This window comes from Rousettus aegyptiacus, unplaced genomic scaffold, assembly GCF_014176215.1.
Source record: "Rousettus aegyptiacus isolate mRouAeg1 unplaced genomic scaffold, mRouAeg1.p scaffold_m13_p_1, whole genome shotgun sequence".
Classification (NCBI taxonomy): Eukaryota; Metazoa; Chordata; class Mammalia; order Chiroptera; family Pteropodidae; genus Rousettus; species Rousettus aegyptiacus.
In genome coordinates, this window is record NW_023416284.1 from 120,552,057 (window position 1) to 120,578,653 (window position 26,597).

Below are 26,597 nucleotides of genomic sequence, written 5' to 3' on the forward strand. Positions count from 1 at the left end.
TGCCAGTTAGTGAGAAACACCCAAATGTCCACTGAGAAACAATTGGTCTAACTTTTAGTTCCTAATGAAACAAAGAGAATCTGTTCAAGTCTCTTTCTTTGGAATGTGCCAAGCAGTAGGCATTAGATATGAAGTCTTCCCCTCTTTGGTAGCCATATTAAAAGAAAATGGAGACAATTCTCAATAGGAGTGATAATCAAGCCCAATATCTACTATGAAGAATCCTAGAGAAATGCAGATAAAATTCTAGTAAGAAAAGTAAAGCTAGAGTGAGAGGAGATCCTTTTCTATCCATCACCTCTGAAAACAAATTATCCTGCAGTATTTAGAGGGACTATGAAAATGCCCACACTTGGCTATAAGCGGGTAGGCCACCAACACTACTTAGAACCACTGCTAATTTTCATGGAAATACGTTTCTCTTTTCCTCACAAGGTGAGTTGATATAGCAAAAGGAAGGCCCAGAGTGAGTAGAAGAGAAGGCCGTGAGAGAAAAATCTGATCTGTGACTGATTTTTTTTGTTTTTAATTTATTTTATTTTAATTGTGGTAAAAGACACATAACATTTACTATCTTAACTATTTTTAAGTTCAGTAGAATTAAGTACATTCACATTGTGCAACAAATCTCTAGAATTCCTTCCACCTTGAAAAACTAGAACTCTATACCCATTAAATAATACCTCGCTGTTCTGTTTTTAGGTTGACATTTATTTTTTCAGTGATAAATCATCAGTGAGTACAGAACAGAGGATTTTTATTTTTTAACCTATTAAGATATCTATAAGTACAGTGGAAGACTTTTTAGCTACTAACTGCTTAAATTATTTGAGGAGGTTAAAATATTTATAAAATGGAAGTCCAAGAGGTGTTTTTTTGTTTGTTCGTTTATGTATTATCAACATCTTAAGATCATATGGCTATGTTTGAAAAACCAGTGGGCCAGAAATTACCATAATTTAGGCTCCATGGCATTATGTCTATTTAAAATATGCTCTAGAGAGATGTAATAAAGTATAGTAAACTTACAAAGCAGATATGTCATTGCTCATCATCTCAAATTGTTGAAAACTGTTCTACTTTATGAGGAGAATACTAATCAATGCCCATTGGCTCTTTTAGCATTTTCATTTGCTTTTTCATAGAGTATAATTTTTCAAGAATATCTTGTAATTTATAAAAAAAAATCATTAATGTTCTTTCGCCTTGAAGTATATTCTTAAAATAAATAAATCTACACAGTTGTTGGCTTTACAGTGGCAGAGAGTGGGGAAGTGCGGGTGAGTGTAGTGGCCCTGGCACTGGATGAACCTGGCTTTGGACCCAAGCTCTGCCATTTTGTAACCATTGGCTATAACTTTACTATTCTATCCTTCAGTTTCCTCTCTATAAAATGGTGTAGGGGGAATATTAATAAAATAATCCACATAAAACTGTTAACATAGGGCATGGTTATATAGGAAACAGTTAACAAAAGTTATCGATTATCATTATCTTAAAAACAAGCTAATCAGCATGTACACACATACACACACACAAACACATATACACACTGTCCTTTATTCACCCTTCAGTATTAGAATCTCCACATAATTCTTTAGCATAAGGACTTGTAACATTCTTGTTCTTAGATACAATTTAGAAAACACTGAGCAAATGAAGTAAGGGACCATCTAAAGAATGTGATTTAAAGGTGCCTGGAAGACCCTTCCTCATACGCTGAGGGCTAATTTTTTTGAATACTATCAGCTTTATCTTATTCAAATTAGTTGGTTTCATTTAACTCTATATTTAGATTTAAATTTAAGCAACTCCTTTCTTTCTCTTTCCCTTCTTCTCCTTTTCCCTCTTCCTTACCCTTTCTCTTTCCCTATCTGGACTGTCTCAGTGAACTTCCCAAAGTCCCTGTAGATGGTAGGAAGCTGGTAGAACCTACCCAGAGTCCAGATTCACTAAGCAGGCCTATAGAGTCAGGGCTACCATCTGTTAATTATTCTTTAGTTTATCATTAAGATGAAAATGTTTTCAGAGGAATATACTTTAAGTTCTGGGTGATAGCAATGTCTTTATTTTCTTCATTATTTGTGTGTTTGTTCATTTATTGCAATTAACGTATATTACTTTCATAATTAGAAAAAATAAACTTTCAAGGAAAAGGAAGGAAAGAAGGAAGGAAAGGAAAGGAAAGGAAAGGAAAGGAAAGGAAAGGAAAGGAAAGGAAAGGAAAGGAAAGGAAAGGAAAGGAAAGGAAAGGAAAGGAAAGGAAAGGAAGGAAGAAAAAGAAATTTGATAGCATAATTTAGAGAATTCTATTCTAGGGCACGAATCAATCATTTGTTCCCTTTTTGCTGCTTTTACCACAATTTCTAAGGACCTTGTGTGTATGGAGAAATGATGACTTAGATATATGGGTTATGTATTTTATTGCTCTTCTTTCATCATAACATTTGACAGTTTTCTTTAGGTCTAAAAAAGTCTAGGAAGTACATTGTCACATAACATATATTTATATTTCCTTCCTGGGGTTTTGTACAGCTTGTAAATTAGATTGCAAATGTGAAAATTTGTTTCTAATTTTATCTGCTTTTTGGCCTCAAAGTTTTCCTCACACTTTTAGTTTTTCCTTCTCTGCATATTACATTCCAGAATGTTACATGCTTTAGCTTTTATCTCAAATTCTATGGAACCCTTCAGTATGTCAGACCAATTTCTCAGGTTCGTATGGAAGTATATTTTAGTAGAATGGCACATGGATTTGCACAATGAGTAAGAGTAAACACTTAAAGCATTATCTGAAAATAATGTGCATAATAATATTTACAAATATACCTTTAGAAATTAACTTAAAGTAGCAATTTCTCTGGTACATAGATACATTTTTTCCTTGAAAGTTTTATAAATTCGTGTCTATCCATTTGAAGAAACTGTGAGAGAACAGTTATGATTTCTCTCAGTGAGAAAAAAAATTGCATACATCAGTTCTTCCATAGGCCTGTGTTATGTCAAAGTTTTAACATTTTATTGATTCCGTCTGGTCAGATATCTCAGGAAACACATCAGCTTAAGACACTCAAGTTCAATCCTTGAATCCATTTTCTCACATGGCTTTGAATTAGCTTTTCCTTTGTGAGGCTGAAACATGAGGGTTTCAATTAGCCTGACATTAAAGACATTGAGGATGCTATCAGTCAGCATATGGGCCATCACATCGTACAGGCTTAGAAAAAAAGTAGCGTACTTTTCAGACTCAGAAAAACTCTTTCAATAATAAAAAAAAAATCACTGTCACACTGACAACTTGAATAAAAAAGTGGCACAATATTTTTCAATGTACTGAAAGACATCAACCCAGAATCCTAAGTCTAATGAAAACATTCTTCATTAATGAAGAGACAATCAAGACATTCTTCAGTGAAAAAAGACTAATATAATTTGTTACCAGCAGACCTACTAAAATAGAACAGCTAAAGAAAATCTGCCAAAAGTAAAGAAATTATAACAGAAAAGATCTTTAAATATCAGGAAGCAAGAAAGAACAAAAGAAAAAGTAAAATTATGGGTAAAAATAGTATGCTTTCCTTTTTTTATTGAGTTTTCTTATTTATATTTAACGATTTGAAGCAAATTTTATTACATTGTCAGATGTGATTAAAATATGTATAGAGGAAAATTTTTAACATAATTATATTATAAATGAGAGTGAGTGAAGGAAAGTAAAAGGACATAAGATTTCTAAATTTTACTTTGAATGATAAAATGTTAACAGTAATTGACTATGTTGAGTTATATATGAACAATGTAATGATGGAATGATGATATATATGATATGATTCCACTTACATAAATTCTTGAAATCATGAAATTATAGAGATGGAGAACAAATTAATGGTTGACAGGTATTAGGGATAGTAGAGAGAAGCAGTGAGTGTTACTATAAAGGGGTATCAGGAGAGAGATTTTTGTAGTGATGGAATAATTTTGTATTTTGATTGTAGTAGTAGTTATGTAAATCTACACTCCATAAAATGCATAGAACAAACACATTCATTGTACCAATGTGAATTTCCTGGTTTTGATACTATACTTCTGTTATGTGGGATGGAACCACTGTGGGAAACTTGGTTAACTGGTACACAGGATCTTTCACCACTATCTTTGCAACTTTGTGAATCTATAATTGATTCACTATAACAAGATTTAAACAAAAACTTGTATCATCTATCAACACAGTAGTAAATTAACTAACTTTTGAGAATAGGCTCAGAGTGAAGAGACTAAAAATTTTGGGGGGATTTAGGAAGTTTAAAGCTCAGTAAGCTGGAATCATTCTAGAAGAGGTATTTGCATGTAAAGCTAACATTGGGCTGTGAACTCAGTCACTCTACCTTGCATTAAAAGAAATAATGTACCTGTTTAGTTTTGTTTTGTTTGATAAACATGATACTGGGCAGCAGAATGAAAGTCATATAAAACACAGTCCCCTCCCCCTGCAGAGCTGAAGACTAGTAGGGAAATATAGGCACTCAAGCCATCTAGGGTCCTAAAATGCTATGGACTGTGTATTCTTTGTACAGAATTAAGAATTCAAGGGAGCTGTAGCAGTATTAGTGCTTCCTAGGCATCCCCTAGCATGCTTCCTGGATGAGGAAATCCTCCAGCTAAGACTTGAAAGGTGAATAGTTCTCCAGATTGATAAGGATGGAAAATATGGCAGACTATTTTTCTGTGTAAATTTAGCATCTAGAACCAATACTACTATTCAAGAGGTACTCCATAAATGTGTGAAACTGAGCAATCAGGATCATATGAGAAGGAGGGAAATGGACTTTAAACATGAAAGGTAGAAAAAGAACATTTTGTTTTTTTTTCCTGAGGAAGACTCTGTCAGGTTCCATGATAATTTCTAGAACCTATGGGTGGAAATAGACCAAACCTAAGATATTCCATCTTTTTTATTCACACATAAACATGGAGATTTTGAAAAAGATTTTTCCATCATTTTCCAAAGATGACTTTGGCTTACATATTATTCTGGTGCCCTCAGCCAATTCATTGACATAAAAGTCTAGAGTTACCATAATGCCTTTTTGGAAATTTGTGTATGAATTTAGTAAGTGTGTTATTTTTTAATGCACTTGAAGTTTATAAATGAAGCTTTTAAGGCATACATAGCCAATGTTTAACTTTCAGATTCTGGACTAAAACTAAAAAGGCTATTTGACTATAATGAAATATTATGTTGTAAAATATTTAACATAAATCTTATTTCATAACATAAACAAATGAAATTTGCTGAACTTAAATTTTCCATTGGCTTTTGTATTAAAAAAATTTCCTACTCTTCCTCAGCTTTTAAAATGTTATTTCCATTATTGTCTCCAAATCCAATTATATATTTTGGAAGTTTCTCTCTAATTCAGCTCACCCCCATTTTCTTTCCCCTAAGCAAACCCAATAGCTGGGGGAAAGAACAAAAATAAATGATATCTATATGAGTTGACCTAGAAGGAAACTCTTTTTCTGTAATATAAATTTAAGTTAAGAAAAATATATACTGCTGGTGTTGACAGAGTTGGTGTGTCCTAGAACACCATTCACTTTTATATTTGCTATGAGCCTTGGGAACTCCTTTCAGGTGTTATGTAGACACTCCAATGTTTTAAGCTAGATTTATCTTCTTTTCTCTCAAAGTATACTATAAAGCATTTAATTTCGAATTTATTTAGTTATTATAATCCATTTAGATCATTTACATTATGAACTATAAGATAAGCAACTTCTGGAGTTTTCACATTTTTGGAATTATATATGTGAAATAATGAGATATATATGTAACATTCAATTTTCATCACTAGAAATGACATATAAATGCACATAAAAATAAATATATGCACAACAAATGTGATATACATGTATATATGTGTGCATATATATATAACACAAATATATATGTGTATATTATAAATAGGTGCCTTACTTATGTATGCTAATAACTTCTTCCTCATGCCAGGCACTCCACTCAAAATTGTATTTTCTCATTTCATCTTCATAAAAACTCTATGAGATATATAATATTATTATCACTATTTTATGGAAGAGACAACTGAAGGTCAAAAAAGTTGTGACTTATTCAAGTTCCCCAGCTAGTAAGGGGCAGAGCCAGAATATATTTAGCTGGCCTAACTTACTTTAGAACCCATACACTCATTACTGGGTACCCCACCCCACCTTAAGCTTATTTAGTTAATTTTTAAAAAACAGTCTATATTTTTCAAATGATGTTTAAATTTATTTATTATTGAGAATTCTTTTCAAAAAGTATTTCACAAATATCCAAAATGAAAAAAAAAAGTGATATTTTCAAGGAACAGAAATTAAGCAATCCATATGGCCATGTTTCCCCTGGAAATGACATGTTTTGGCTCAGTGCTGGACCATGCATCAGAACTGGGCAGGCTCTAACACATGTCCCAGAGCCACTTGATGATTGTTTTAGCAGGAGGCACTTGAGCAGAGTTAAGCCAGGCACTTGTGCAAATGAGCTCTGGCTCCTCCTCTGTGAACAGCTGATAGAAGACAGACTTTTTGTGTTCTGCTGTGGGAGAACTTCAAGGCATGACATGGTCTTCTTAGTCACATGTTCACACATTAGCTGCTTCACAGAATGAAGGCTCAAAGACAGGCAGATAATCAAAGGCAGAGTTAGGACGGGAACTAAGGTCTCCTGACTCAAAATACAGTGATTTCAGCCCACTAATATCAGCTGAGAAGTATTCTTTTCACTCCAAGTATGAAACTGTCTAAGTCAAAGTGACTGGAGTTTAAAGGAGGTATTGTTGGTCATGTTAGTAAAACAGCTACAACAATATCAATAGGAATAAGCTTTTCTCTCCATCCTTCACCAACACTTTCCTTATATTGATTTCATTCTCGTATTTCTCTCTGCAGCAAGACTTTCTCTCTATAGCAGCTGTAGTTTTAGCATCCTCTTAGAGGAAATGAGAATTTTTCTTTCTCCAAACAATTTCAAACTAAAATCTTGAGTCTGACTTTCATAGGCCAGAGTTAGATTTGTCCCTATTCCTCAAAAATTACCAATGCCAGGGCAATGGGATGCACAGGTTGAGTAAGGCAGGGTCTAGGTTACATGCCCAGCCTCAGAGCCCTTTTAAAACTACACGACTGAGATTAAGACCTAGGTATTTGTGATGTTTTCAACAGGAGAAATGCAAATGATTGGAGGATGTGAAAACAGTGTATGTATGTTATATGAATGTAAATAACATAGTTATAAAGTGTGGAAGTGACTAGTGACTAAAAAGCCAGAGTGTATTGCAAATTATTGGGAAGAAGAGCAGAGAGGGAAAATGTTATTTTACTCTTACAAAGTGGAAATGCTGATAACATGAAATCAATACTTATTTACCCTAAAAATTCAAATGTTCTTCTGCCAAACATTTATCACATTGTATCTACTTTCCACATTTAACATGACATCTTTTTTCCTGAATATTCTTTTTTATTTTTCTGTAATACCATAATTTAACAGATCACATAGTAAATGTTTTTGTTACTATGTTCCCAGCTAGAATGTAAGCTCTCAAAAGGCAAAGGTCTTTGTCCTTTTCGTTGATATATCTAAATGTTTAGAAGAGTGCCCAACACATAGTAGTCATTCATTAAATATTTGTTTTATGTTATAGCCTACTATGGTAGTCATTAACCATGGGTGACTATTTAAATTTTCATCTAAATTTACTAAGATGAAAATTTAAAGTCAATACATCAGTCACAGCAGCCACATTTTTAATGCTTAACTTAATAAGGCTTATGTGCTAAAGGTTACCATATTAAATGGTGAAAATACAGATAATTTCTATAATTTTAGAAAGGTCTACTGAATATTACTCATTTAATGAATGAGCAAATATTCAGATTAATGAAAAAGACAAGTGGATACCATTATAATAATTGTTAAGCTATTGAAACTAACATTTAAAAGTAGATTGCTATACCAAATTCTAAAAGACCTTTGTGGAAAATCAGAAACAATTAAAAGTATCAAGTTAGAGAAGTTTTTTGATAAAATGTAAATATGAATTTGATTTTAGATCAATTATGTAAAAGCTGAAGAACTAGATGATTTAGAGACTTATCTGAAAATAGAAATTAGCAAATCTTATGTTTTTAGATGAAGTACTCAGAATTTTTTATTTTAAAATAATATAAGTAAAACCTTTCCAGCCTATTAACCTCATTAAACCCACTTTATAAAAATAATAAAAAAATACACAATCTCTATTTTCAATGAAATTATTTGACATTGTAAATCTGAACTATAATATATGAGCATCGAGAGCTAACAAAGGAATGAGATATGACACGTATCAGCTTTTTAGTGTTTACTTTTAATTATAAACAGACAGGCAACAAGGATCACCAAGTACTTATAGAAAACCTCTACCATGGATAAAAGAAGCCAAAAAAAAAAAAAAAAAAAAAAAACTTGATGAAAAATATAATGTGGGAAACAGACAATATAAAGAGCAGAAAAAAATTCTCAAAGAAAGGAGATGATATTACATCCACGAAACAAAAACATGTTATATAAAGGAGAAAGGAAGAAAAGAAAAAAGGAAAGGAGGAAGAAAACTCTTTGAAATTAAAAATAAGATGACAAAAGTTTTCCAAAAATTAGAAAAAAAGAAAAGGTGGGTACAGAAAAAAAGGGAGTGAGGTTAATTCAGGAATGCTAAAATCCAACTAATAAGATTTCTATAAAGAGTAAAGGGGAGATAGAGGAGAAAAATTACCAAAGAAATATTAAAAGTAAATTTCCCAGAACCAAATGCTCCATTAATATGAAAAGGAAAATGAATAACAGAATAATAAAAAATCAATAAGTAGTAATTATATAATCGTGATAATGGATTCTGAAATGTGATATAATAGCATTGAGCAATGAAAGGAAGGAAGGAGTAAAGGTGGGCTAAATATTCCATCTTATGAAAGAGAAAACTCGATAGAAAATCTAAAATTGGTAACTGGAAAAATGGAACTGTGTGCATATTACTTGGAAATATGGTAAATTGAAAAAAACATTTAAATTAATTGGAAAGTGAAGGACTATTGTTTTGTTCTTTTTAATATAAAGTTCTTATTATTTTTAATTTAAATTTTTGCTTTTAAAAACTATCTGCTTGTAGTGATTAGAAAAAATAAGAAACAGTAAACATCAGATATAGCCTATAAGTACTCAAGAACTAAAGACACATTATTCTTTTTGTTTTTTAGCTCATTTTATAGAAAGTTTAATTTTGCTTAAGCCTCTACATTTATTCTATAACCACAGAAAACCTCAGCGTTGCACTTTTAGGGCTGTAGATACATTTAGGTGGTTCATTATTATTATTTAAATGTTTATTTCTAGAGAGTTGTAATAATTATAGGCCATGGAATGGAAGAAAGTAAACTATTTATAGTGCAAGGTTATGTATTACATAAAAATCTCTTCCATTATTCTGTAATTTCGCAAATATTTCCCTGTTGTCCCAATAATTAAAAAAAAAAAATGACCTCTAGCTTCCTACTCAAATTTAAAAATAATTTTTCAGTTAAAATATTATTCATCCTTATTGATTTGTAGAAACCTCCTTCTCCATATGAAGCTGTGTAATGATTTCATTTTCTTCCAGTTAGTGTTTAGCCTTAGTGTTGCACTTTTATGAGGCTTTCTTAGAGTGTGCTCCATAGTCCAGTGAGATCATTCAATTATGCATATTACATACTGTACACGCCTTCAATAAATGCTTACCAAGAGCTCACTGAAACTACGTCATCACTCACTGATAGCTTTTTCAAGAATATCACTAGAATTTAAGCTCCATAAGAGTAGGGTTTTTGTCCATCTTCTCAACTCCATCTTCCTTGCACCAAGACTAGTGTCTGGTGTGTGAAAGATGTTCAATAAATGTTCGTGGCTGGTGACTGGCTCATAAAGGCAATAGAACTTAGTGTTTCAGAGTCAGATGGTCCCAGATTAAACCTGGGGTCTTACACTTACCATATCCTTGATCTAGTCAAATTTCTTAAACCCTCTGTATATATATTTTCTCATTTATAAAATGGAAATATGGTGTATTATATGTAGCTCTTAGGATAATTAAATATGAAAAAAGTGTAAAATGCTTAGGTGGCTAGCACAAAGTAAACTCATTGTATGGTATTTGTAACTATTAAGGCAGTTAACTTTATATAAAAATTGTAATTTATTGATAACAATAAGAAAAGTAAGGCTTACTAGAGCAAAGATATATGCCGGTAAATCCAGAAATGCAATTTCTTAGAGCTTTCTGATTGGATAATTGGCTGAAATAAAATTTCCTACTTTTAATATCAGTTTTATCCTCTTTAGAAGAAGAGTTGGCTAAATTAATATTGGTGACATTTTGAATGCTAAATTTTATAAGTACATGATGTGTCTTCTTATGATCAGAAATCACTCATATCTATCTCTTTAAACCACAACAGTATCAACTAGGAGGTTTGCTAAAGTCAACAATAACCAGTCTCAGACTAACCTTTGAAAAATGCTGCCTTCCAATACCTCACACAAATTTCAGGCAGCCCTTATGAAATATCTGGCCTGTATCTAACTATTTGCTCTGGTAGATGTCCATTCATTTCTGTAAGATGTTAACTGAAAGCTTAAATTAAAGCATTTGATATAGTTTGGGTATGACCTCCCTAAAACAGCATTTGAATAATTCACATTTAGTGAGTGTTAAAAAATAATCAGAAACACTGGGCAAAATCCCCTTTATCTTTTTGTCAAAAGATTGAAGAGGACTTATGCTTTCCTTAATTACAGTAGAGAGATTTGGTTGGGAGACACACACACACAAAAAAATATAATTGAGAAAAGTTAGTTATAAACTAGAAGAATTCTTCATAATATTCCAACTATTCTTTTCTCACTTAAACTCATGCCTAACCATTATAACCATTAAGAAGATGTTTAAAAGTCTAAAAAAAATTATGAGGAAATTATTATATGGCTGAGTCTATATTGATTATAAATATTTATATATTGCTAGGTTTATATAATATTAATGAAAGATATCATCAATTGAAATAGACACAGTAGTAAAAATAATAACAGTTAATGACATTTTTGGGGGGGCGGAGACATTTTATATCTGAATGGATTAAAAAAGGTGGGGGGATTACAGTAATATAGAAATTACCCATAACCTAATCTAGGAACAGAGTCTGAAATATAGAAGAAAATTCTACATGCAGTTTTACTAAAAGAAAACACAAGAATCATATAAATATAATGACACAAGAAGACATCAAAAAACCATAGAATGAAATGAGTCAGATTGCAGTGGAAAACTCTAAAGACCAAGAATTTACTCAAAACTGATGGTAAGTTTCTAAATAAATTAAAAATAACAATGGACATAATAGAGCTGAAATGGAATTACTTTAATAGAGGAAAGGATCAAGAAAGCCAGAGTAAATACAGAGAGAAAAATAATCTATATGAAGAAAAGTTCCCTGAAATGTGGGAAAAATTGCATCTGCAGAATGGAGAGGCATACTCTCTTCCAAGAAAAAATTAATATGGAGAAACCAACTTTCAGGCACATGAGTGAATTAAGCTACTTCCAAGATAGTAATCCATGTAGAAAACAACTCAGAGGAAAAGATGAGGACAAAATAAGCTAGCCTCAGACTTTGTCCCAACCACATTTAATGCGAGAATACAGTGGAGCAATGTCTACAAAGTGTGTGAAAAGGCTCCAAAAGAATCACGTTGTTTTCGTGCTGTCATTCAAGTTTAAAACCAAGAGGCAGACACTTTCGAATATGAAAGAACTCAGAAACCAAAGCACTTTGAAGCCCTTCTTGGTTAAAAAAAAAAAAAAAGTACCATATGATTAAAATAAGCCAGTAAAGTCATTAATGGGGAAGCCCCAGTGAAAGGCATTCAGTATCCTGAGACCATAGAACAATGTCTATAAAACTCCAACAGAAAGCAGTGTGATCAAATTCTGTACTTGGCCATGTTATTCTTCTATTATGAAAGCAATAGGCAGAAACTCTCAAGACCGTAAAGACTCAAGGAATATAAAATCCTAGAGGTTTTCTTTAACAAATGGTAAAATCAATCGAAAGAACATTTAAATTAAGGTCAGAAATGAAAAAGGCACAGAAAGTCTAACTGCAGTGGAAAATCATTGATATATAAATGTATGTAAATGTTATCATGCCCTTTACCAACTTAAAAAGTATCTAACTAACAAAATTTAGGTTTAGGGAACAGAGGTTGGTCTGAGGGAATATTACTAGTTTCCTCACCTTGATACTGGGAGCCAATTGTTATTATCTAAAAATAAAATATGTAGTTAAAATATAACTATGTATGTATTTTTTATAATTTTTTTAAACTTGGAGGGTCTTTTACAGATTAATATCTCTTTTGCAGAACTATCCACAATTAATTCAATTCCCTCATCTTAAATATAAACTTAAAATAGTATTTTTAAAATAGTATGCCTGGTGACATACATTCTCATAAATGTATTTACCTTTCTGTCCATAGGTATGTGTATACACATAAAGATGTTTGGAATTAGAATTATGTTTATCTAATGTTAATAATGTATATTTCAGGTAGTGTGATCTTAAATTTCCTCCTTTTTTTCTTTTATATATTGGTTAAAATTCTTATAATAAGCATATATCATCTTTACAAAAACCATAATATCATTATTCTAAAAAATATATTGATAAAGGAGAAAGGGAAAAGAAAGAATCAAAGGAGGTCAGTAACAAAGTTAGACCAGAAGTCCCCAGGTCTGCAGGTGCCGGTTCAGGTTAATCATTTTGTTTACCTAGGACTTCATTCATCAGAGCACAAAGCAACCATATCCTCATACCCCAGAGAAGGGTCAATACCTACTCATCTCCATTTCTGGGAAAACCAAGCTCAGACTTTTTCTCTGGCATCCAGAGAAACGCTTTGTCCTCAAGTCACCAATACCAGATGTGTGCTGTTTGTCGCATGTATCTCACCACGTGTTTTCCCCTTATACTTAATATAGTTTTATTAATATTTTATTTGATAATTGTACTCAGAGAAAATTAATTCATTCTTTTAACATATCTATCAAGTGCTAACAAAAACGAGGTACTAAATAGTGAATGCTAGCATCATAAGCTTATTGTCTTAGGAAGACAAATGTATGAGAAGGCCATGAGCATCATTAATGATTTGCCAGGCAATTGAGAAACACTGATTTTCTCAACTTGTGCTACCATATTCTTAGACCCAGAGTTGTTCCTTCAAATACATTAAGTTCAATGCCAGCTGGATGTGATATTATTTTTTTAAATATATGTTTCGAGTGTTTCTATTTTGAAATGTGTTGGGAGCATGTGAATAAACTATATATTAAGCATTATTTATATTTTCCTTTGGCAAAACAAAATTCACTTTTTAAAATAATAAATGCTGCAGTTTACCATATGGTCTTTTACAGCATTTTTTACTATTTATGTTCAGTGCTATTCAGTGTATTTTTAAATGGATTTTCCATTGAAAGCTTAAGCTGATGTCTAATGGAATTAATGCATGAAGTTAGGGTCAGACAGCATGAATTATTCATTGTGTTCTCACACTTGCCTTTATGGTTAAGTCATCATAATATATCATAGTTACCATGGAGAATGTTAAATTTTAAAACCAAAAATTATTACTCCTCTTGAAGTACCTTTTATATTTCTTATAAATATATGTGTTTTAAGACTCATTATCAAGGACTAAGAATTATTACATTTTGGTATCATAACTTTAAATAAAATATAATTTCTAATTTTAATGAACTCGGACTTGTACACATATAGTCTCATAATAAATAAAATCCTTTTAAAGTTTTCATCCTCTTTAAATACAATAAGCTGCCACTAAATGTTTGTAAAATGAATTAACTAGGATTATTTAGAGCAAGGGTTGGCGAACTTGTTCTGAAAAGGGGCAGATAATAAGGATTTCAGGTTTAGTGAGACATAGTCTTTGTTTTTCTTCTTACCTCCTTTCCTTTCTTTGGGGGGGGGTGAGGAAAAAGAGGAGGAAGAAGGAAGGAAGGAGGATAGAAGGAAGGATAGGATGAAGGAAGGAAGGGGGGGAGGAAAGGAAGGCGGAAGGCAAGGGGAAAGGAACAGGGGAGAGGCAGGGAGGGAAGGGAGAAGGGAAGGGGTGAAGTTGGGGAAGGAGGGCAGGCACTTTTTCCTTCCTTCCTTTTCCTTTCCTTTCCTTTCCTTTCCTTTCCTTTCCTTTCCTTTCCTTTCCTTCCTTCCTTCCTTCCTTCCTTTCTTTCTTCCTTTCTTTCTTTTTCCTTTAGAAAATGTGAAAACCACACTTATGCAGACTTTTAAAAAAGACAGACATACCATGGAATGGATTTTGTCCATGAGTCATAGAACATGGTTTCCTGACCCCTGATTTAGGTAGCTTGTTGTACAGTAGATTGCTACTGGAGATGCCTGAATCAGACTCTAAAGGCTAAACCTAAGGAATCTGCATTTTCTTCAAGGATATCAGTAGGTTCTTAACCACTAATAAATTTGAGAACTAGGGAATTGAAGTGAAGTGACTGCATATAGTAAAGATACTAGGAAAGAAAATAAAAACAATAAAATTAAACTAAGCAATAAGTCTTTTTTTGGTAAAATGTTAAATAATGGTTTAATTTTTGTAAAAATTTTTATATTAATTGACTTTTGTATCCATATCTCATAAGGAACAGCATTTTACCTACTTTTTTTAGATGCCCAGAAGTAGAAGTTGTCTATTCTATTCCATTATAGAAGTGTTATAAATTTTAAACTTAAATTTAAATGAAAAAAAAAAAAGTGCTTCATTCTATATCTATTTTCAGGTACCAATACTGGATGCAAAGTCAAACTCTTTGTTTAATAGAAACTTGATATGGAATTGCACCACTAAGAAAGAGAAGGCTTTAAAAAAACTTTCTTCAGAAGGCTCTTAAATTTTCTTAGTTGATTGATGTGGTAGCATTTCAGTAAAACGCTCCTACAAAGTGACTGTTCTCACTGTTCTCACTTTCAACACAGTAATCCTTCAGCATAGGCCTTGCAAACATTTTTCCTTTTACAGACTTTTGTGTCAAATTAATTTATTATTTACCATATGTTAGGACCAATGTGAAACATAGAAAAATAATTAAAAGTAACAGCTCTAATCTGTTTTTGTTTGGTGTGTTTTTTTACCAATAATATTCAATCCTAACTATATTTTCTCGTGATTTAACTTCTAACAGTTCTATTCTACAGCTTTGTGATTAATATAGCTTATCACTGTATTATTTATTTTTATACTTTTATTTATTAGTAACAATTATACATTATTTATTTATAAAGCTTATTTTAAACATTAATTATGTTTCAGGCACTGCATAGGGCACTGCCTAGCATGATCTGCTCTAATCCTTCCTTCTGGTTTATACTGCCATGTTCATTTTACAGATGAAGAACCCAAAGGTGAAAGAAGATTAACAAGTCAATCTAGACCACACCCCCAGGAAATGGTGGAGCTGGGTAGGTCTGAAATAGGCCAATAGAAGAAGAAAAGAAGAGAAACAGAGTCTGGACAAAAAAAAGCAAAGGAGGAAAGAGGATAAAAGGGGAAAGGACAAGTAAAAATTAAGCAAAGCTTTATCTTGGATTCATATCATTTGGTAGGACTTCTCAAGACAGTGACAAACAATAGAAAACAGCACTTCTCTCCAGTATCTTCTGTTTCCTGACTTTTTTAACTTCAGTGTGAAAAGTAAGTATTATTACGCAGCTGAATATGAGATGCATCTGATCATTTTTCCTATATTTTGTGTATTTTGAAGAAAGACTTCACCAAAACCAAAAAAGAAACCATACTTACCCAAATCAAATTTACAAAACTTTTATCAATTCAAGATAAGTTTTACCCTAGAAAATTACCAATTAAAGTTTAGATAGATAATAAGCAATCTAGGCTGAAAGTTTGTACATGATTATGAAGTATCTGGATTGAACATCCACTCTTCATGGAGAGTTTCCTCAGAAAACAAGCCACTTCATAATAGTTCCTCAACATGAAGTCATGATATGCTAAGAGGCCAGAATACAATATGTAAAGTTGATTAAAACATAGAGAGTCATGTACATGATTCTGCATGTATGTGTGCGTGCGCGCGCGCCCACGCACGCACGCGCGCGCGCGCACACACACACACACACACACACCCCGCTTTCTCTTCAGAAAATATTTGAAATGTTTATTATTCTGTTACCACATAAACACATAGAAGCATGTTTCTATGGATATGCCAATGATTTAAAAAGCTATCATTTTATATTCAATGTCAATTTTCTAAAACCATGAGCTACTTATTATAAGAAATAAATGATCATAAATAATTGACGTTCTACACCTCTGAAATTTCTTTACTTCAATTAGGAAGAACTTTTATATAATAAAGAAGTGATGACAAGCACTTAAGAAGCTATGACCTACAATTCTGAAGTTAAAGCATTTTGGCATGTAATAATCTCAAAAGCAAAGATATATATGGACACATTAGAATCTCCTTAAAAGCCATACAGTACCAAAGCTTCATCTGATTAAAATACTGTGATGCAACCCCAAATCAGAGAGTAACAAGGGTGACCTCAATGACAGTGTAGCCATATTATTCAACAAATTGGAATAGAAGCAATGACTTTTTTTTTTTTTTGATGATGAAAGGGAGTTACTAAGTAAAATGAAAAATCAGATTACTCAAAAATAATTTCAAGGTATTTATTTGACTTCTGTAGCAATTTGTATTATTATTATTACTATTAATATCTCTAGAACTAGAAATTGTTTAAATTATTTAATGTCATCATAGGATAATGAAAACCAATTGATAATTATAACTAAAATGATTTAGCATGAACATACAGATCTATATTTCTGATAATATAATAAACTAAATCTTGACATTTTTATTTTTATAAAATCTTCAACATATTAAAATCTTTTAAAATTGAATAGCCTAGCTCACAGGAAGGTAAAGAGAATATTTAAAAGGCAAAAATAAAGTGAAAAAGCCAATCCACAGTGGTTAGAAAGATGTTAAAACCCAGAAGCTTGTCCTGGGGACATTTGCTGATTTCCAGGGGAGCTATAAGTCTTAATGGAGCACACAAGCAATGAGAGACAAAGACTTAAAAGTAGGGAGTAAAATTAGACATCCTTTACATAAGGCCAGAATCCTCAGAGGACTAGTACCTCAGGGAAAGGAGAAAACTAAGGAGAAAATTGTCTCACAAGTGGAAATGACAAAAAATCTAGTCTGACAAAGCCTTGACTCTCAGAAAAACTGCAAAGGGAGGATATTAAATTCCTGGGTTAAAATTTACAGTAACTTCAAGATACAAACATTCCCTTCCCCCCACAGATCTTTAACGGATGTTAGTTTGCAGACCTCTAGGTATCTAACAAAGGCAATTATTTTCTAATGAAAAAAGAAAGAAAGCACTTTCAACTCATATCCCACTGATTCGTTACAGATAAATTTCAAATAAAGTTGAAGTCATACAAAAAATACAAAAAACAAAATAAGGTATTGAGATTAAGAGTGAGCAAAAAATAAAGAAAAGAAGACTTTCAAAGACTTAAAATATTGGAATTGCTTTTTAACTGTAAAATTAGTGTGTTTGATATGCCTATAGAAGTAAAGGAGTGGGTTAAAAATATGACTAAAGAATGAAAGGCTGTCACAAATGGTTACGCAAATGTAAAAAGAAATAAATGTAAAATATAATTTAAAATGTAAAATAACTCATTAGAAGAAATAAACAGCAGATTGGAAACTGTTCAAAATATTCAACAAGTTGGGAGACAGTTCTGGAAAAGTACTCAGAATATATCAAGGAGAAACAAAAAAATTTTGAAAAAAATCAGAAACATAGTCTAAGCAGCTTTAGCATAAATTCAACCAAAATTCCTAAAGGAGATAATAGAATTATGGAGAGACTTAAAGATATAATGGCAGAGAATTTGATAAAAGAAACATATTTTCAGATTTAAAAGTACAATGACTTAAACGATATAAATAAAAGAAAATTTATGCCTAATCATTTTATGGTGAAATTGCACAACAAACACAAGTAGCTTTTAAAAACATCAGGAGAGGAAAGACAGATTATCTACAAAATAGCAATAAATAGCCAACATCTCAAAATAAAAATGAAAGCCGGACAAGAATAAAATAACATATTTTAAGGTTTAGAAAAAATAAGTTGACACATGATTGCATACTTACCAAATAAGAATGAAAAAAGATACTTTCAACAACCAAAATGGAGCATTTGTCACCAAAAGAGCTCCACAAGAAGAATTTTTGAAATATGTCCTACAAGAAGATGAAAAATTATTCAAATGGAAGGTTGAAAATGCAAGGAGAAATAAATGAGAGAGAAAAAGACAAACATAGATAATTCTAAACAAACATTGGCTATAAAAAATAATGATAACAATATTTAATTAGGAGGCTTAGATATAGAATTAAAATACTATTCAACAGGTAGCATGCCAGTTAGTATAGGAGGGTAGGGTGTTATCAGGAGTTATAAGGTCTTGTATTATTCAAAAAAAGAGTAAAAAGATTAAATTTAGACTTAAGCAAACAAGTTAAAATATCACAATAACCACTAAAATAAACTAATTGAAATGGATTTAAAAATTTTGAGTGAATAGAGAGAAAATGACAGCATAAGAAAAAAAAAATCTTAATGTAAAAGAAAGATGCAAAGTTGGAGAAAAGTAACGCAGGAAGAATGTGACAATAAATAAGTAAGTAAATAAATAAATAAATAAATAAATACATACATACATAAATAAGCAAGCATAATTTAATCAAAATAAGTTCCAATTATTAATGGTCATAATAAATCTAAATTAATAAAATTCACTATGTAAAAGATAACAATAATCAGACTGAAATGAGAAACATGCAATCAGATATTTTTTAGAAGAGAGACAGAGAAACAAAAAAAATAGAAAAATATAACTAATAAAATACTAAGTCTAAGGTAAACTTCTCTAAATAATTATTATCAAAGATTTTTAGGCAGAAAGCATTATTACAGTTAAGAGCCTCCAGTAATGATGAGTTTCATTTTATCAATAAAAGAGAACAATTCTAAAGGATTCACCTAATAATAGAAGTTTCAAAAAGGTCCGTGAACATGTTTTGTTTCATTTAACTCTTAAAAATTTATATTCGAATTAAGAATTGTGTTCAAACACATCATAAAAAGTTAAGATAAATTGCCAATTAGAAGAAGATACTTATCCATTGTATAACCAACTATTAATACCCAAATTATATTAAAAATTTTTACCAATCAATAAGAAAAAGAAAAATATCCAAAATGTAAAAATGGATAAAAGTAATAAACATTTATTTTACACAGTGTCATACACATTTGAATGCATGCTCAGCCTCATTACTAATGAGGAAGATGCAAATCAAAAACATGGTGATATGTAACTTTGTACTCTAAATTGCTAAAAAATTTAAAGTCTGACAATAATGTGTTGAAAAGGCAATAGGCATTTTTCATAAACTGCTGATGGAAGTACAAACACTTTAGAAATAAATCACCACCTTACTAAATTTTGAAGGTATACATCCCCGTAGTCCAGAAATTCTTAGATAAACATGCAAGGAATGACTAGGAGACATGAATAATTTTCAAGCCAATGAGCAGTATTGCTGTAGAAAAGCAATCACAAAAACAGATAGCAAAATGACTTCACTCAGACTTCCAGAGTTGTTCAAAGACCCTTAAAAGGGATAGGGTGGGGAAGAGATAATCTTTCAGTGTTAAAATTTCTCCTTCATTCACCTAGAGTTTGTGTTGATGATTCCTTACCCTCAGAAAGGCTACATTCTCTGTAGAAAAAAGGATATAAACAGATGATTACAAAATATAAAAACGTACTGAAGCAAAAGATCGTGATAACTAGGAGAACAAAAGAGAGGGGCATGATTTAGATTTGAGGATTCTTTGAGGAAGGACTCAAGAAATGATAACAAAGCTGCAACCTCAAGAATAAGTAGAGAAGAAGTGAGAAGAGCATGCCAAGGAGATAGAAAAAGACACGGTGAAAATATTTGAGAGCAGGAAAGATCATGACACATATAGAAGCCAAGGGCTGGAGCAAATCAAAGTGAGTGGATTTTTTAACTGGAGATGGGAGATGAGATTAGAGAAGGAGACGGGATTCTGACTGTGAAAAACCTTGTAGGCAAGATACAAATTTTGAATTTTATTCGAAAAGGAATGGGAATTAAATGCTTTTTAATAGTGGGTTAATGTGATCTGTATAACATATTTAGATTTAGGAATAAATCAAGAATCTAACTTGGTACATATTGAATTTGAGAGACTTTCAAGTTGAAGTGGCAAGTAGGCAATTATACCTGCATATCTGAACTTGAAAGGTCTAAGCTGGAGCTCTAGGTTTGGAAATTCTCAGTACATGGATGGTGTTAAAAGACATGTGGATGCATGTGGTCTTTTAGAGACAATGTTGACTGAAAAGAAAAGTGAGTCTAAGAATGAGCCTCAATAATATAACATTTATAGGAGGTATAGAGACTATCAAAGGAATCTGAGAAGAAGCGCCAAGGAAAGAACAGAAAGATGGGGAGAGCGTTGGTTAATTAACTAACCAAACCACAAGTATTCAGAAGTTCATCTTTTGATCAAGTTAGCTTACTTTCTAACTTTAAATTTCAATCAATAACTTGAAGCAGACATTAAAACGTTAGGGTATTTCCCCTACTATTTTATCCAAAATATTTCTTTCATTTCATACAGAGCACTAAAAATTCTATATTTAGTGAAAACTTAAACATATTTATACAGTAAAAAAGATATTGCTGTGGCAATAACTGCTTCTTTCCTCCCATAAGCATTTTCCGCTTCTTTAATAAGTGGAACCTCCATAATTTTAATTGGGCACATGGACTACTGGAAGACTACATTTCCTGTCCTCTCTTGTACCTAAATGTAGCCATCTGGCTAAGATTTGATCAAGGGAGTAGGGAAAAAATGTATGAAATTTCCAGGATGTTTCTTTAGATGGATGGGATTTGGCTTTATTTTACTTTACTTCTGGAAAGGCGGTGTGATGGTAGAAAGAGGAGCCATCGTGAACCACATGATGAAAACCTATTTTTGAATAAGACGGACAAGATAGAAGAAATATTCTTTGGCACCACTAGATCTCCAACAAAGCCTTGGTCTACCTAACCAGATCTTAATTAAGGATAAATTTCTATCTGCTTTAAGTAACTGTAGATTTGTCTCTATTAATTACAGTGGCCTAGCCTGTATTCAATTACCACACAGCTCTAGCCACTGAAATACTCTTCCCTACCTCGATTACCTAGAGATTGGTACATACCTCAAACACTCCCCCAATTCAAAGTCCATCTTGAAAAGCCTCTGCCAACAAGCTCACCTTCTTTCCAGCACCTCAAAAATGACTTGAATTTATTTTGGTTCCCATATCATTTTATATAGCCATTGCATTAATTGCAGTTGCTATTAGTAGCCCATTCTCCCCTTTTAAGTTTGTTCCCCCTCAAAGATAGAGACTTTATTGAATTTATCACTGCATCTTAAGAACCAAGCATCATAATATGTGTGTTAAATTAATATACTGAATAAACAAATGAATATTTCTGACCTTCCCCTATTCAAACTGTCCTCTCTCAAGCACTTTGCCATTTCTTCTCTTTTGTAAGAGGAGCCGTTGATCAAATTGCTCAGAATATTAAACAATTGGGTCACACTCAGTGATATATCAATTTATTCTCCTGTATGGGTAACACTGTCTTTCTCACCACCTCTTCTACTACCAAAGCATCAGGCTTTGTTTTCTTTTCTATTTCCACCTGGACAGTGCTTATTCTGGGAGATGTCTGTCCCTTTTTTCTTTCTGATCCCATCCTCACATGAGGCTGTATAGGTAAATAGTTTTGGTCTCTTCCACATTATTACTGTCCAATAACTAACTCTCTCCTTCCATAAGCCTGTGTGAGCATGTGGGCTTTAATATTTAGATTCAGGATATTCAAAAGAAGCCCAAGTTTGATATGATATCTAGGCCATGCTCAAAAATACAGCCTTGCCATATCTTTGTTCTGTTATATTAAGCACTTTCGAAGGAACTCGTAACATTTTTATGTTGTTTCATGTGTAACTTTTACTCTGTGTGCCACCTTCTCTTAGCTGAGAACTCCAAAAGTGTAGGATGATTAATAATAGCAGCATGTGGGTACTCGAACTTTACTCTAAAACTTAACAGATATTTCCTTACACACCTCTCCATACTCAAAGCAATACCTTAATATTTTTGTGTCCTCCTTCTTGTCCTTACAATAACTATCCCCTTGTTTTTAAGAATTTATTTAATAATTGGTAGATATAAGGAAATAGAAAATGTTGATTTTAGGCCAAAACTCGATAGTAACTGTATAAGGACTGACTGACCTTAAAGTTTAACCTGGGAATTCAGGGTAAAAGAACATCAGTGAGGTAAAGAATAGTGAATGCTGAGAGAATTGATTTTTTGGAGGTCCTAATAGGACTGCTCAATTGTTGCCATTGGGATTCTGGAGAGAATGAGCTTAAAATGTCAAAGGTATCGATTAGTAATTGGTATGCACAGTTAAAATTATATAGGAGTTCAGTTATCAGTAATGGCAAGATCTAGGGAATTGACATGGGAGCAAGTAGCTAAGGAAGTGTGAAGAACAAGAGTACTGGAGAAAAGAAAGGGTGCTAGAAAGATAATCTACTTACATAATAAGAGTAAGAGTGGTATCAGAAAGAGTGAGTATGGAATTAAGATCATAAATGAAAGGCAATTACCTGAGGGTGAATAGTAGTAGCTGGGTATTGATCTGATGACCCGAGATTCAAATACAAGTGGTTTTAGGGAAGGGTGTGAGAAAATCAGGGATAGTCAAAAGAGATACCCAGACAATAACTAAGCCTGGTAGAATAAGAGATATAAGGGGAAAAAGAAAACAGAATGACAAATAAAAACAAGCCACAATTTGAGAGAGCTTTAGGGTGACAGGGGACTCTGGGGAGAGCCAAACCTGGCTTGAGGTTAACAAAAGAATTCTTGCTTAAGAAGGACCAAGACATCCAGAGGATGGAGGGAAAGAGTTAGAGTTGGAGAGAGAAGAAAGAAGGACATGTAATCAGGCATGGAAACCTTGGGAGCCAGGGCTTATCGTGAGGCTAACAATAGAGAAGAGGGCATAATGAGGTTTGGCCTATTGGACTCTGGATAGAGACTGCTGGTGGTCAGGTTGTGAGTGTTGTGCAATAGAAAGGAGTGGGTTTCTGTGGCACTCTCGTTACCTAAATGTCTCAGTTCCATAGACTCCTAATGGGAGAGAGATGAAATGACTCTAAATGTGCATGCTCAGTTATGGCCATTACTGAAACTTCTGGAGAAACAGGAGTCAGACCCCCTTCTCCAGTGATGATGCAGTTCCCAAAGATGACCATTGACCCTTGAACAGCAATATGATCTTGGGAACGATATTTAACTTTTCTGAGCCACTGTTTCCTCATTTTTAAATGTTAGTAATAGTTGTGCTAATTAAATGGAGTAACATATAAATCACTTGGTTTAGATCATGGCTTTTAGTAGACACTTAGTATATATTACCTGTTACCCATAGCTTAAGACGACCACTTAGGAAAGAAGATCAAAGCTCATCATGCTTCAGAAGCTGTGCCAGCTCTAGGCTTTGGATGCCCAGAGAAGCTACCTCACTCTGCTGCCTCAGGTTCTCTCAACATTCTCAAACATGTGCTGTGAAGCAATGTCTCTCCACTACAGAGTGTATTTCATGCTCTCTTGAGTTTTACCCCAGAGTCCTCCGCCTCACTCTCTGACTCATATTTCTCAAACTCACTTTAGTGTCCAGATTAGCTTTATATAATTGGTTTTTAAAACATTTCCTTTGTAAATTCTTTAGCTTATTTTCATATCTGCATTTTACTTTGTATATTTTTTATTTTGCTATTTTTTAACAAGTATAAGTTTATAATTTAGAAATTAATGCAAGTGAACAATGACAACAAGAAAAGCAAAATCTTTGTCAACAGTATTTAATTCTACAGACAGGTCATATAAGATAAAGATTGAACAGAATTCAGTCTATTTTAAAAATAAGCACTTCAGTCTGTTTTCCAGACTTTATACATTTACCAAATAGAATATTTACCAGCATAGTTTGTACTGGAGAGGTCTATTCTATTATTAAGTATAATTATTTTAAGTTCATTAATTGTAATAATTTTGCATATAATTACATGTTTGACATAATAAATAATTTACAGCCAACTACTAGAAATTTTACCAAATGGATTCAGGAAATATTATATCTTGGATATCAATAAACTATTTTGTAATAATTTAAATAGAGTATATACCTTCATCCCATTCTTCTATTTAATATATGGAACATACTTCCAAATGTCATAGCAAAATAGTCATTTTTGTTTTTGTTTCATTCCAGACAGTGAAATGACAGTCAATTCTGTTGAAAAGGTAAAGGCAGACTCTAAATGTAATATATTTCTTTCCAGTGGATGGAATCCAGAAAAATATTTTTTAATTTGTACATTTTTAATATTTAAGCTTTTACCACTTTATAGTTAAGAATTTCATTAAATGTATAAATCATGTTTTAGCTATTGAAGTAAATATTTAAACAAGAATTAAATTATTTTAGGGAAATATATGTTGTTTTTATCCTACTCTTTTTACTTCCTATAAACCTTGACTGACTTTATGTAAGGTTTTAACTTTTTTTGAATCTCTGCATTAGTGGATTATTTTTATTTTGAAATAGTCACATTTTAAACATAGTCTGTGATAGGTTTTCTATTCTGACATTCTTACATGATTATCTAAAAAATATAAAATATAGAGAAGTAATGAAGATTGAGAAAATAATCCTGTGCTTAGTACCAATGTAACTTTTGCCAATACTATGGCATAGTTTCATTCTGAATTATAATTTCTTTTTAAAAATGTTTTCTAATTTTCTTGAACAGTGTTCTAATAGGCTACGAATTATAATTTATCAACATGAAAATATTATTTTACCACTGTTTCTCAGTTAAAGTGTACAAAAACAGGTGTACCATGTAGCAGTTATTAAAAGGAAAGAGCTGTTTACTTAGCAAAGTTGTTGAAACAGTCTGTCAGTGGTTCTCCTGGTATATTTCTCAATAATAAAAACCTGAGAAGATCTGGGCTCCCATCCAACTGAATCCAACTGACAGTTAAACTTTTGTCATATGGTAGTGTGGCAAGTTCTTTACTTGAGGACAAGAACTACGTCTTATACATTCTTTTGTACAAGCCAATGTTTTAATTCAATATGTAGTTATTGAGTATTTGTTATATGACAATTACTCTGTATGTGAGGGAAAAATTAGGCTGCTGTAACATCTCCAGCCAAACTGTGCCCCACTATTTTTAATGTTTATTTCAGTATAATATGTTCAATTGGCTGCTGAATTGAAAATTGTATAATTTGGTTAATTTACTTATATAGCAACTATTTTAAGTAATTCGATTTCCAGCATTGATTTTTTTATCTTGAATATATTATGTTCAATAGTGAGATTTGGATTTCATACTCTGGTTAATACTTGTTAGCTGTGAATATTTGAACAAACTATTTAAAACTTCTATATTTACTCTATTAAATGAGAATAATGCATATCTCATAAAGTTGTAAGGAATAGTGAAACAAAATATATAAAGTTTCTATTAAAATATCTGGATTAGAGTAAGTGTCCTTTAAATATAGGCTAATATTATTACCGATATAGTTATTAATATAACAATAATCTTTCTTAATTGAAGATTAATAATGTGATATATATTTCTTCAATATTTAAAATATTGTCTCTTTTGATTACTTTATAATTTTGAATACATATAAATTTTGTTGCAAACTTATTTAACTAGTATGTTAAAAATCAAGAGGATATTGGACAGATCTCAAGTAAGGACTCTTACTAAATCTCCTTTCTGACACATACACTTTAAGAGTTCTGGCATGTCCCTTTTCAAAAATAGACAGTATATATATTTATACATATATCAATATTTCCAGAAATAATCTTGGCAAGGACATTTTAGTTGAAAGACCAGTTTCTAAAGCAAATACAAAGTCTGGGCAACTAGACAAATTACATGATTCATGAAGAGCAAACGCACTCTAAGAATTATTTTCTGCACATTTCTGATGACAAGTATTTTAATTGTGATTCTTGACAATCCAGGTACATATGTTTTTTTTTTTTAAATCTACTATTCCAAATTCCAAAGGGTTCTGAAAACAGAAAAACTGGTTCCTAACCAATATATTAGCAAATGCTGAAATTATCTAATTCTAATTATCATCAAAACTAGCAAGAACTAA

At 32.0% G+C, this 26,597-nt stretch overlaps 1 long non-coding RNA gene across 1 annotated transcript in view; it reads left to right on the top strand.

Moving 5' to 3' along the window:
* The window catches only part of LOC107509277, a 64,742-nt gene that overhangs the window by 29,576 nt on the left and 8,569 nt on the right, over positions 1 to 26,597 (top strand). The window contains exon 3 of the long non-coding RNA XR_001596489.2: positions 15,556 to 15,859. This is a non-coding gene — a long non-coding RNA (uncharacterized LOC107509277). The remainder of the gene's footprint in view (positions 1 to 15,555; positions 15,860 to 26,597) is intronic.